Source organism: Adiantum capillus-veneris, chromosome 18, assembly GCF_014529385.1.
Source record: "Adiantum capillus-veneris isolate H3 chromosome 18, ASM1452938v2, whole genome shotgun sequence".
Lineage (NCBI taxonomy): Eukaryota > Viridiplantae > Streptophyta > Polypodiopsida > Polypodiales > Pteridaceae > Adiantum > Adiantum capillus-veneris.
The window spans coordinates 132,244,185-132,256,277 of record NC_140948.1 but is presented as its reverse complement, the minus strand read 5'-3'; positions in this window follow the sequence as shown (position 1 = coordinate 132,256,277).

Below are 12,093 nucleotides of genomic sequence, written 5' to 3'. Positions count from 1 at the left end.
GACAAATCTGGATACCAAAAAGCCAGATTGGCCAAAAACAGATATGGATCAAGAAGACAAAAATCTCTAATGACAAATCACAAGATCCAACACCAAAACAAAAGCAAGGAAAGCGTGCACAAACGGGTAAGAATATCACAAAGTCGCAAGCTTTCACAACTCAGGTTTGGGCTCCAACGAAGTTGATTCAAGCACGAAAAAGTCAAGAATTCATTTGGATTCCAAAACAACCACAATATCAACTTTCAAAGCCTGAATCCCGTCACCAACCAAGCGTACAAGGGCTGAAGCAAAGACCACTGTTGACTCACACAACAAAAAGGTGGATCCCAAAGAAGTCTCTTCAAACACAAACGAAGCACGGGCAAGTATGGGTTCCCAAACGAGCGTCAGTAACAAAACAGCCAATAATCGCGAAGAAATGGGTCCCACAAAAGAACAACCAAACTGCTGTCAGTGCATCGCCGCTTGAATTCTTACAATTCTTCCTACGATTACAGTACAGTTAGAAGAGCTGGCAAGTCGCTTCAATCAAGCAACGATATAGGAGCTTCAGAGACCATTACATTGCTTAGAATAGGAAGCCTCACCAACAAATGCCAATAAGCAAATTGCTTATACCCACATCTTGCACAACATAAATCTTTTCCATGCATTGACTGTGTATGCATAATAGGGCTACATTACAAGGCCTGCATAGGCACAACTTTTTATTGCCCAAGCACAACACATACCCTTTGCGATACCCTGTCGTAAAGGATGACTCCAAATAGGAAGGGGGGAGGCATTCTGAATGCGGACCTAACATTATGACTATTAGAGGGCAATGTTTTGTGAGATGCATTAAATTTTTGCGTTTTATTGTGATAATTTTTTGACGAAACACTACAAGAGGTTGTGTGCTCTTGTGACGCTGTTAGCGACGGAAATACACTGGGTTTTTATAACCCCCGGCGTCGCTAAAACCGTCGCTAATAGGATAGCTATATAGAGACGCTCATAGCGACGGTCATAGCGATGGTTATAGCGACGTTTACACAGAAGTCTATAGCGACGCTTATAGCGACGCTCCAGAGCCATAAATAGCGACGGTTATAGCGATGCCCGAGAGAAATTTTTTCTGGTGACCAGGGCATTGAATGCCCTGCCACCCATCAACCATATTGTACTTGATTCACTTTTTAAAAAAAGTGCAAGGGTAGATAATAGACCCAAAATAGTCACCCACAAGACGCATTGTTTGCAAAATTGACAAGCGTAAAATTGACAATTGTACACATCATAGGCAAAATGAATTGATTGGCAAATGTAATATTGACAATTGTACATCATCATAGGCATAAAGAATTGATTGGCAAAATGAATTGCGGTGACAAATGTAATAATATACATGGTTCAAAAAGACGTATAAAATCCGTCTCATGATACATAAGCTATGAGAAACCCTAAACTAATGCTATCTAGCTACGGCTAAACTGACGTCGTCTAGTCAGACATCTCATCGCGTCCAAGCGGCGTATCTGTCGGATTCTGCAAAAAAAGACAATAAGACAGCTTTTACTAAGTATAAACATATAACGACATTTATAAAACAATACAAAAAATAGAAAAGAGTAAACCCTAATACTAACCATGCCGTCGCGAGAACTGAGAATGTCCATCAGAGCGTCTAAGCCCTTCCTGCCTGCGTACTCGCGCTCGTACGGTATGGGATCACGTCTTGTCATCGACCACTGTCAAAACATACAAAGATTTCATTATGTTAGAATTAAAAAACTCATAAACCCTAAACTATCGAACATAAAGAGCAATGCGAAAACACTTACAAAATCGGCCTCAAATGATGCCCATCCACCGCTCCCCAAGTGGTGCGAGCTCCCTGCCTCTACTCGCGCTCTGGCTGCATCCTTTTGTTGCTTCCACTTGTCAGGATTCTCGTGCGCTGCTTTCTTCGCATTCTTCCAATCTTCTTTGGCCAGCCAATCTGGCCTGTTCCACCCATGCTTGATTGCTTTTTGCACTTCGGAACGCTTGTGTTTGCAGTATTCGCGCATTCGAATCTTCATCAGGTCTTCATTGAAGCGTTGATCCCGTGTTGGAACGGGAAACTCATCATGAAGTATGCTGATGACTCTGTTTTTTAAATCACTTGGTACTTCACTCCATTTGTTTAGTATGTAGTGTCTAAACAGCTGAGAGCAAAGACCACGCATGCGTGAGATCACCTTCTTGCCGTCATCATCCATGATGATGCCGCCGCTGAAGTCGACGGAGTAAGGCAAGCCCTCTGGCCGGTGACGCGTGAACCTGGGTGTCCCGGCAGGGGTCTCTAGCGGCATGTCGATGGGGGTACGGACGTCAGGTGTCTCCACCGGCGTCTGGGCCCCGAAGCGAGGAGTGTCGAGTGGGGTGGCTCTTGGCGGAGTAGGTAGAGGTGTGTAGCTGCTAGGAACAGTCAGCCGCGCAAAACCTGGCGTAGATGGCGATGCTATGGCTGGTGTGGGGCGGGCAAAGAAGGGGAGGGTAAAGAGCCTCGTCGAATACGAGGCGGTGTGGAGGCATCGGCGGCGGAATCCCCACAACAACCGCCACCGCCACCACTAGAGCGCCGGTGTCTAGATGAGTGTGAAGATCGTCTCGTCGACGCCGAAGCTTCGGAGCGCGCCGAATGCTCCGAAAGAGAGGGAGATGCGGATGGAGTAGGAACGCGCGATGATGTGCCAGAGCGATGACGCTCCACGTACCACTGTCTCTGCTGCGGTTAAAAAGAAGAAAGAAACTCCTCATCATCCATACCTGCATTAAACACACGAATATTTAAACTTAATATTGAATGAATAGAGTAGACAATGACGCAAAGACCATTAAATACAATGACGTAATGACGCATATAAATACAATGATGCAATGAATTGAGTGATAAAAGAGGCAAGTCGAAAACTCATAATTTTCAATCAAAAGATGTGAGCGCGAGTAGAAAAGAGCGTTATACACCATGGAAGGTACTTAGAGAGCCAGAGCTTTTACAACACGGAGCAAAATTGTTCAAATACAATATTTGTGGCTTTAAGAGATCTCTCTCTCATCCTCGCATAACTCAGCATAACTTCCTATATCTATATAGAGCTCTCCGTTTAAACACATATCCTCTGTTTCATTTTGTAGCTCCTCTGCATGCACCCCATATAGAGTAGTAGCATCTTGATGCTCGTCTGGCACCACCGCAGCGGCTTCTGATTGAGCATCTTCTCTGATCTCCTCCATTGATGCCGTTGTGATTGGCACATGGTAGCCTTCATACATCCTTGCACTACGAGGGGCTACCTCTATGACGTACCACCAGTTTGATGTAGACTTTTTAGGATGAAATATTACCTGCCAGAGCCACATAACTTACATGAGAGCTTTCAAGCACATAACTTGTAAAAGGGGGATGTTAACTATTTACATACTTACTTGTTCACAATGCTGGGGTAGTACGAAAGTGTCTCTTAGGTCAGTCCATTTCTTAGTAGAATCCACCTCAAGAAACCCAGACTCTCCTCTACACACAGTAGCGTTGCGAACCTCCATGATTATCTTGAACCATTGCACGTCGAACAAGTCGACAAAAAATCCTCTGTAATCGATCCTCAAAATCTCTTGTAGCGTGCCGAAGTAAGTGAGTTCCGCCACCACAGGATCTGCATCAGAGGAACGTCGTCGACTAGACTGTTCAAATTTTGCCATGATTCCACAATCTTGAGTAAAACGCTTTTTGTCGATCCGTTCCACCCTAAAATGTCGACCTTTACACCATGCTGCTGTGTATGACTTATACTACAACGAACAAAGATTATGAGTGGCCGTTCAAACGTTTAGAAATAAAGTCACTAGCTAGTCGTACATTGCAAACTTACCTTGGTCGCGCAACCCCGAGAGTACTCCCACTCTTCCTCAGTCACTTCGTCACCGCATTGTTGTGCGCTTTTCAATTGGTTGTGCAACCATCTTAAGCTCATGAATGTTGGTAGGCTCTCCAGAACCGTCGGATAGTGCATCGGTGGTCGTCTTCCCCGTCTCCACTCGATTCGTGCCCTTTGTCGCTCTTTCTTTGCATCCTCATATTGTGAAATCCACTTTTGCATCACTAGATTGTGAAGCATGCAAAATCGGTTGATTTTGGCCTCTAGATCTTCCGTCATCTTCTTCTCAACACCGAGATTGCACATGACAATCCCAGATATGCGCTCATCATCTATGGTTCGCCATAGCGTGTCCCGTTATTTATCAAATCCTTCTAGCCACTCTCCAATGTACACTAGGGACTCTGATACCAACCAACCTTCTGCCATGCTACCCTCGGACGTGCCTTTTGACGCACATATCCCTTAAGCGTTTTCATGAAACGTTCTAAGAAGAACATCCATCTGGAATGAACTGTGCCAGCTATTTCCACCTCATCAACTATGTGAACAAGAAGATGCACTTGAATGGTTAGCATGGTTGTAGGAAAATGTTTCTCAAACATGCACACAAGCTCCGCAGCATTTAGTTTGGCGAATGGTATGGAGTGTACATTGATCTCCTTTTGTGAGATCCATTGCACCAGCTTTGCAAGTTTATAGATTGTGTTACGCATGTCGAGAGACAAACATCCCTCAATGGAAACCGGTAAAATAAACTGTAAAGTATGTGCAGCAATGATATTAAAGTCCACATTTTATGCAATGATATTAAAGTCCACTATGAACGTACCTGACACATTTTATGCCAATCGTGTGACTTCAAACCGGTAAGCTTTCCTTCTTTAGTAAAACACGTTCGGAGCGAGTGCATTACGCCAGTGGGGGTCCGCAAAGATCGAATGGTCTCTTTTACTTTGCGTTCTTGGGCTCCTGTGAAAATTTATGGTGCTTTAGGGAGTTTTATCGATCCATCAGACGCTGTTTGCGGCCAATATTGCTCCATACGATCCACATTTCTAAGGTCAACTCTGGCTCCCAAAGTATCTTTCTTACCGGTCAGATGGTCCCATAGTAGATTACCCACATTCTTGAATATGTGCATTGGATCGAGCAAGTGATTGATCATGAGTCGGGGCCAGTATGGTAACTCGTATGATAGAGATAGTCTCTTCATCCCTGGAGGCAATCCGTCATCGCACATCTCCTTCTGCTCTAACCATGCTTGTGCAGACATACTTGGTGGCTCTCTTCCCAAAAAGCCATCGCGCAACACATGATTCTCTGGAATATATGCTTGATGACCTTCCTAGATTTGCTTCTTCAGTGAGGGCGCCCTACGTGCATTCAGTCTAGGTCCACATGTGACACATGCTCTGTATCCGCTTGTTTGAAGCCCTGCATGTATACACATGATAATAGATCAACTATGGGAAAAAACAAGATTTACAGTGTCTGAGTGAGGAGTGTCAATAGATCACGTGAGCATTCTGTTAGCCCAGGATAGTCATGCATGGTCCACATTAGAATGCCTCTGATCAAAGCATTCCGTCGTCTTGTGTGTCGACTCATATCCACCACCTCTATGCCAATCCACAATTGTTGTAGCTCTTCCAATAGTGGACGAAGATACACATCCATATTCTCCACTTTATATCGCCCTGGCACAATCAAGCTTAGCCATAGGTGCCCCTTCTTCGTAGTCAACCACGGGGGAATGTTGTAGTTGACGATGACAACGGGCCATACACTGTAAGATGTTGATCTTTGACCAAATGGATTTACGCCATCCATAGCCAGGCCTAAGCGTAAATTTCGAGCTTCCCTGGCAAAATCCGATCATATTCCATCTATATGTTTTCAGGCCGCGCAATCTGCAGGAATTCGTAGCACACCATCCGAAGATTTATTCTCCTCATGCCATGATGCTAGGGCGGCCATGGACTTACATTCGAAGAAATGCTTGATGCAAGGAAGCAGAGGAAAATGTCGCAAAACCTTTTGTGGAATTTTTGTCCCGTGGAGATCTACTCGATATCTTTCGGAATCACATTTTGGACACTTCTCCATGTCTATGTATTCCCCTCTGAAAAGAATGCAGTCATTAGGACAAGCGTGGATAGAATTTTAATCCATCCCCAGGTTTCGCAAAATCTTTCTTGCTTCATCTCGGGAATCTGGCATCACATTGTCAGCTGGTAGTATGTGCTCTTTAAGCAATCTCCACAACATAAAAATACGATACAGTCGTGTAAAAATCTATCAGATCATTATACATTTAGAGTTTTATTAAAGTAAACTAATTGTAATAGATCACCTGAAAAGCGCTGTGACGCTAGTGTCACTCCATCCAAACTTTGCCTGCATGTTGAGAAGAACCAGGAGTGCTTTCAATCTAGACATACGTGCTCCATTATACAATGGCGTATCGGCTTCACTTTTCATATCATCATAGATAAGCCTTTCTGAATCCATGATCGTCTCGATCATTTCATCAATCTTGGGCTCAAACATTGCCTCGTTGGGAATGTGCTTTGCATGATCATCCCCCAAGCTGTCAGAGGCTACATCTTGTGGCCTCACATATGCTGCTTGACCAAAGCGCCTGCGAACACGTCTATTGGGTTGCAAGATTTCTGCTTGTTGACCAGCGTCAGAGTCCGACGAGTTATAATTGGCAACAACTCGATCTATAATAGATGGATCGAACTCGCCAAATTCGCGAACGTGCTGCAAAGAAACACGTCTTGTCCGTCGCACAGCATGCTTGCATTGATTACAAGGACATAAGACCCTCATTGAGAGATAGGTGTTTCGGTTGGACGGTCCCACATCCTCGTCACTACTCATAATGAGGATAAAAATCTTATAACCTGGACAACAAATTTAATATTCTATTGGCATTCTTTGTGTTATCTCTCTCTCTCTCTCTCTCTCTCTCTCTCTCTCTCTCTCTCTCTCTCTCTCTCTCTCTCTCTCTCTACCTCACATTCTCTAGTCATGTCCAATCCCCGCACACCTCGGTCTAGAGGTGCACGAAGATCAGAACCACCGGGTTATAATCTCGTCTTTATTGGTCAATACCTATATTTGTGGGTACAAGAAATCTACAGACCCACGTCTACATGATACTGCATGTAGTGGACAAAACCCCTTTGCCTCTTCTCTAGCTGTAGCACTAAAGATGTGAGAGTTAACTTCCGGCGGTGACGCTGCCTCATCTCCATCCACATCTGACGACAGCAATTGGCCCTTTGGATCGTTCTTGCTCTTGTTACTAACTTTGAAGTTGCTGTTGAATGACTAGAGGTTGTCTAGATGGTCATTGTCGGGGATGTAGTGACTCTTGCCGCCCTGAAGATCCACCTTCTTCCCTATCTTCTGAAGACATTTCACCAGTACTTTTGGATCGACGAAGCCCACCATGAGTGAAGGCAGCAATACCCTATATTCCATTGAGGGCTTTCTTCACCCGCTTCATGCAGGCGTCGCAGTCTATGGAGACCTAAATCTAATCTAATATAACGTAAATCTAAATCTAGCGTAAATAAACGTAAATCTAACTAAAAATAAACCTAAATCTAATCTAATTTAACTTAAATAAACCTAAATCTAATTTAACGTAAGTCTACATCTAACCTAATCTTTAACGTCTTTTAGGATAGTTTCCTACAACGATATAACTCTCTTCTTCTTGTGTGTGTGCGCGTGTGTGGATTGTGTGCCAATAAAAAGAGATAAATGGTATAACCTTTCTATCACCCATGCCAAGTATGATAGATTGGTTATGCCATTTCCCTCTTGAATAATAGGTCTTGAGTTCAACTCCTCGTCGTCTAGATCTTTAGGTCTTTTAATTTTAATTAGTTTCCTACGACGTTAAATTAGTTTCTCTCTCTTTCTCTCTCAATGTGTGTGCGTTTTTTTGTTTATGCATGTTTTCTCTCTCTTTTCCTCTCTCAATGTGTGCGTTTTTTGTTTATGCATGTTCTCTCTCTTTTCCTCTCTCAATGTGTGCGTTTTTTGTTTATGCATTCTCTCTCTCTCTTTTCCTCTCTCAATGTGTGTGTGCATTCTTTGTTTATGTATGTGTGTGTGCGTGTTTGTTTATGTTTGTACTATCTCTCTCTCTCTCTCTCTCTCTCTCTCTCTTTCTCTCTCTCTCTCTCTCTCTCAAAAACACTATGTGTGTGTGTGTGTGTGAGAGAGAGAGAGAGAGAGGGAGAGAGAAAGAGGGGAAGGGAACATGAGAGTGAGGAGAGGGAAGGAGCATACCTGGCTCTCCTTCCTCTCCTTGTGTGTGTGTGTGTGTGTGTGTGTGGAGAAGAAAGAGAGAGAGAGAGAGGGAGAGCGTTACCTGCTCCTTGCTTGAGGGCGCCGAAAAACTCAGATCTGAAATCTGAGTTTTTTGGCGCTCTCTGTTATTTCTTTTAGCCCAGCCGGCGTCGCTATGAGAGTCGCAAATTTACAAGTAAATTTGCGACGCTCATAGCGATGCCGGGATTTTGTTTTTTGAGCGTCGCTGTGTGAGCGTCGCTAATATGAATAGCCTCTTGTAGTGAAATTTAGAGTATATGCCCTCATAGTAGTGTTACAGAGGAGTATGGGGACAAAATCCATATATGAGCCCCTAGGGACATGTGTATAGTGTACATAGCATTTAGATTTCTATTTAAATGATTTTTCTTTTGTTAAGTTTTTTTAAAGATTTTCTTTGTTTATTACTAAGAAAAAATAATAAAAATCCATAATCCACATGAAGAAAAGACTAACGAGAGGCCTGAGCACTATAAAGAGAAGAAGGTACAGGAAAACGATGAAACTTCACGAAGTATGTCTCAGCAGCCACTACAACAGCCAAAGAACTTGTCACAAAGCAGTGTCAACATGCAACCGACAAGTCATACAAGTCAGAGTCGAGTAGCTACGCCACAACATGAGTGAGGTGTTCGTCCCAAAGCTTCAAGTAATATTCTCTGTGGTCTAAGTGTCTTAGCTATTCTAGGTACTGCTCAAGATGGAAGAGTTGAGCATATTTACATTGTGTCGCTCATGCTGGTATAGGTGAGCAAAAGAGTCGAAGTCTAAGTACTTAAGTCTGGTGAAGTGAAGGAGAAGATCCAAAAGACACTCACGTTGAGCATATTTACATTGTGTCGCTCATGCTGGTATAGGTGAGCAAAAGAGTCGAAGTCTAAGTACTTAAGTCTGGTGAAGTGAAGGAGAAGGTCCAAAAGACACTCACGTACTGAGCACAGTGAGATACGAGTGGAGAAACTTCTACATCGAAAACCCTTCTTGGAAAGGTGGAAGCTATTGAGACATCTTTTGATGTCACATGTGCTACATTTATTCCTCGAAACACCCATCATCTCCTTCTTTCATATTGCATGCTTTTGTTGACAAATTTCTCATATGCATATAGAGTGTCCCATAATTGGCACTTGCATCAGGCACTCTTTCCGTGTTTCACCCAAGCACTCACCTTTCATGAACATGAACTTCACGTTCAATTTCTCAACACCAATAAGAGCGTATACCAAAGGCATTTTTTTCCCACCGGGTTTTTTCCCTTTGGTCATCCAGGTTTTAGACCCTAATCTAAAGACACCTATCACCATCCTCTTGTACATATTCCTTCTACATCAACAATAAGGAAATGCTACTCAAATCAATTGACAAATGAATTGGAGCACCAATTTCAGATCATAGCATACTTCTCCTCAATGGCGAGTCGAAGAATGGCCTACAATGACAAAGCTGCAGACAACACTAACAACATGATTGCACAGGAACAAAGAAGTCCCCAATGAAGAAGACCAGACATAAACGTAATCAGAGGATCTCAAAAGCTTGTCCTTGATAATGCGCATCGAATACTTGGCAAGGTTTTGAACCTCAAATTAGAAAAATTAAGTCCTGGATTTGGCCTGACAGACAGACTTTGCATTGGAGTGCAACTTGGCCTAAAGAAGTTAAGGGTTTAGCCATACAATTTCTACAAAATCCTTACAAAGTTGTCATTGGCTCACAAGAACAGAAAGCCAATCACTCAATTCTACAGATTGTAGAAGTTGTTTCTGAAAATCACAAATACTTCGAATTGACAGATTTGCTGGAGCAAGTGATGGATGGAGCTTTCTCTATCCATGATGATAAGAGTCAAGTTGAACGACATTGGGTTCTTTTTGAATTTAGATCTCGCAGTAGACCTATAATGACAGAAACAGATGCTGCAGCTTGGAGTGCAGATGTGAAAGACATAAAGTTCATCATCAATTATGATTTTCCTCAATCATGTGAAGACTATGTACATCGGATTGGACGAACAAGACAAGCTACTACAAAGGCTATAGTCTATACTTTATTTCCAACGAAAAAATGACAGCAAAGACCACATCGCCATCGACAATCAGGTCATGTTGGGGACGACATGAACGCGGAAGGGGGGAATGTTGACCGCTGGGTCAACAACACAACATAACTCAAGTTTCGTACCAAAGTCTTATCTTTTGTGAGTTATGAAATGCTGCGGATTATGTCTATAAACGTCATTTGTAATGAGTAGTTATTCTAGTTTCAGAAGCCGGGGTGCAATGGCACTTCCAGATTGTAAATACAAAGCCATTTGACCCTTTCAACCCCATTTTTGGTTAAACCTAAGGTAGCCTTAGTATATAAGGTACCTACGTCATTTTGTAAAAGAACTTTTAATCATAATCAAACTTAGCGCTGCCGTCTACTGTGTGTGAGAGAGAAAGAGAGTGAGTGTGAGCTTCATCCTCCCGCTACGCCCGGATCGCTCAACACATTGGAGATCCGACTGCACCATTGCGGTAGGCTCGAGGAGAGCTACGCGACAACGCCAAGCATTCCACGCGAGACGAAGCGCACATGCCGACGCATCTACGACCTATTTGTGGCCGTAAGTGTATCAAACGATGTCTGTTTTCTGCGTGCTAGTAGTCTATAGAATCATGGCGACATAAGCTACGCATAGGTACTCATAAATTTCAGTTTCAGGCACTTTCGAAATTCAGCTCTGTCATCCTACGCGTTTTCCGTAGACGGGTTTATAGTGAGGGTTTTGAGTGTAGAAGCTTAGGGACAGGTGTATCCTAGTGAGGGGATGGTGTTCCTTAAGTTTCGTACGAATCTGGCATGATTAGGTGAGTTACCTTTCGTATGTGTGTATGTGGCTAGGTGGTGTAGTTGAGAGCAGTGAGGTTCTTGATTGTGGTTTAGTTGGCCTTCCTGAGTGTTGTATGTGTAGGATGGTCTCAGCCTAACAAGCTTAAGAGATTTCCTCCGTGTGCCTATCGTGTCATCTGTGTCCTCGATTGACATTATGTTGATCTAGGTAGTGTTTGCATGCACTTCATGGGTGTGTGAGTCTCTCCCGTCCAACAACAGGACACCAAAAATGCATATATCTTGTATACAATTAAGTATTTATGTAGAAACCTAGTGTTGGCTCGAGTAGAATAGTGAATTTGTGCATGAATAGTTTAAATCAAGAATAATATGTGTATATCTGGAGTCCTAGAGTGTAGACAAGGTAAGAAAATGCAAAAAGGGGGGTGGCCACAAGGGCACACAAATCAGCCAAAGCAAGGTCCCTGTCTGCTTGATTTGCATACCCTTGTAGCCACCCCCGTTTTTGCATTTTCTTGCCTTCTCTCTACAACCTAAGACTCCATATATGCACATATTATGCTTGATTTAAATTTTTCATGCACAAACTCAACCCCCCTCTCCCCACGGGGCATTTCTTGGTGCCTCTCTTGCATGTATTGCAACTCCCCGGCCAAGAGGGAGTGCGCTATTGCTTGAGGGTCAATTGATCCAATAGAAGCATGTATTCCTATTTGGGCAAGAACCTTGCCGTGGAAGCCAGTTCCAAATGATGTGCATATAAGGGATCTATGCACTAGTAACACAAGATGTGCGGTTTGGGCAATGGTGCATAAACACAAAACCTTGCTCAGAGCTTTTGAAAACCATGTCATGAAATGGCCTTCGGGAGTAAACTTATTGTGTGCAATGGAAACATCACCAGGGGATTTTTCCTACATATTGTGCAAGGGAAGACTATGGTCCAAAGACCTGGCGCTTGCAACCCGTCCGTGCCTTGAAAGCAGGGTAGAGT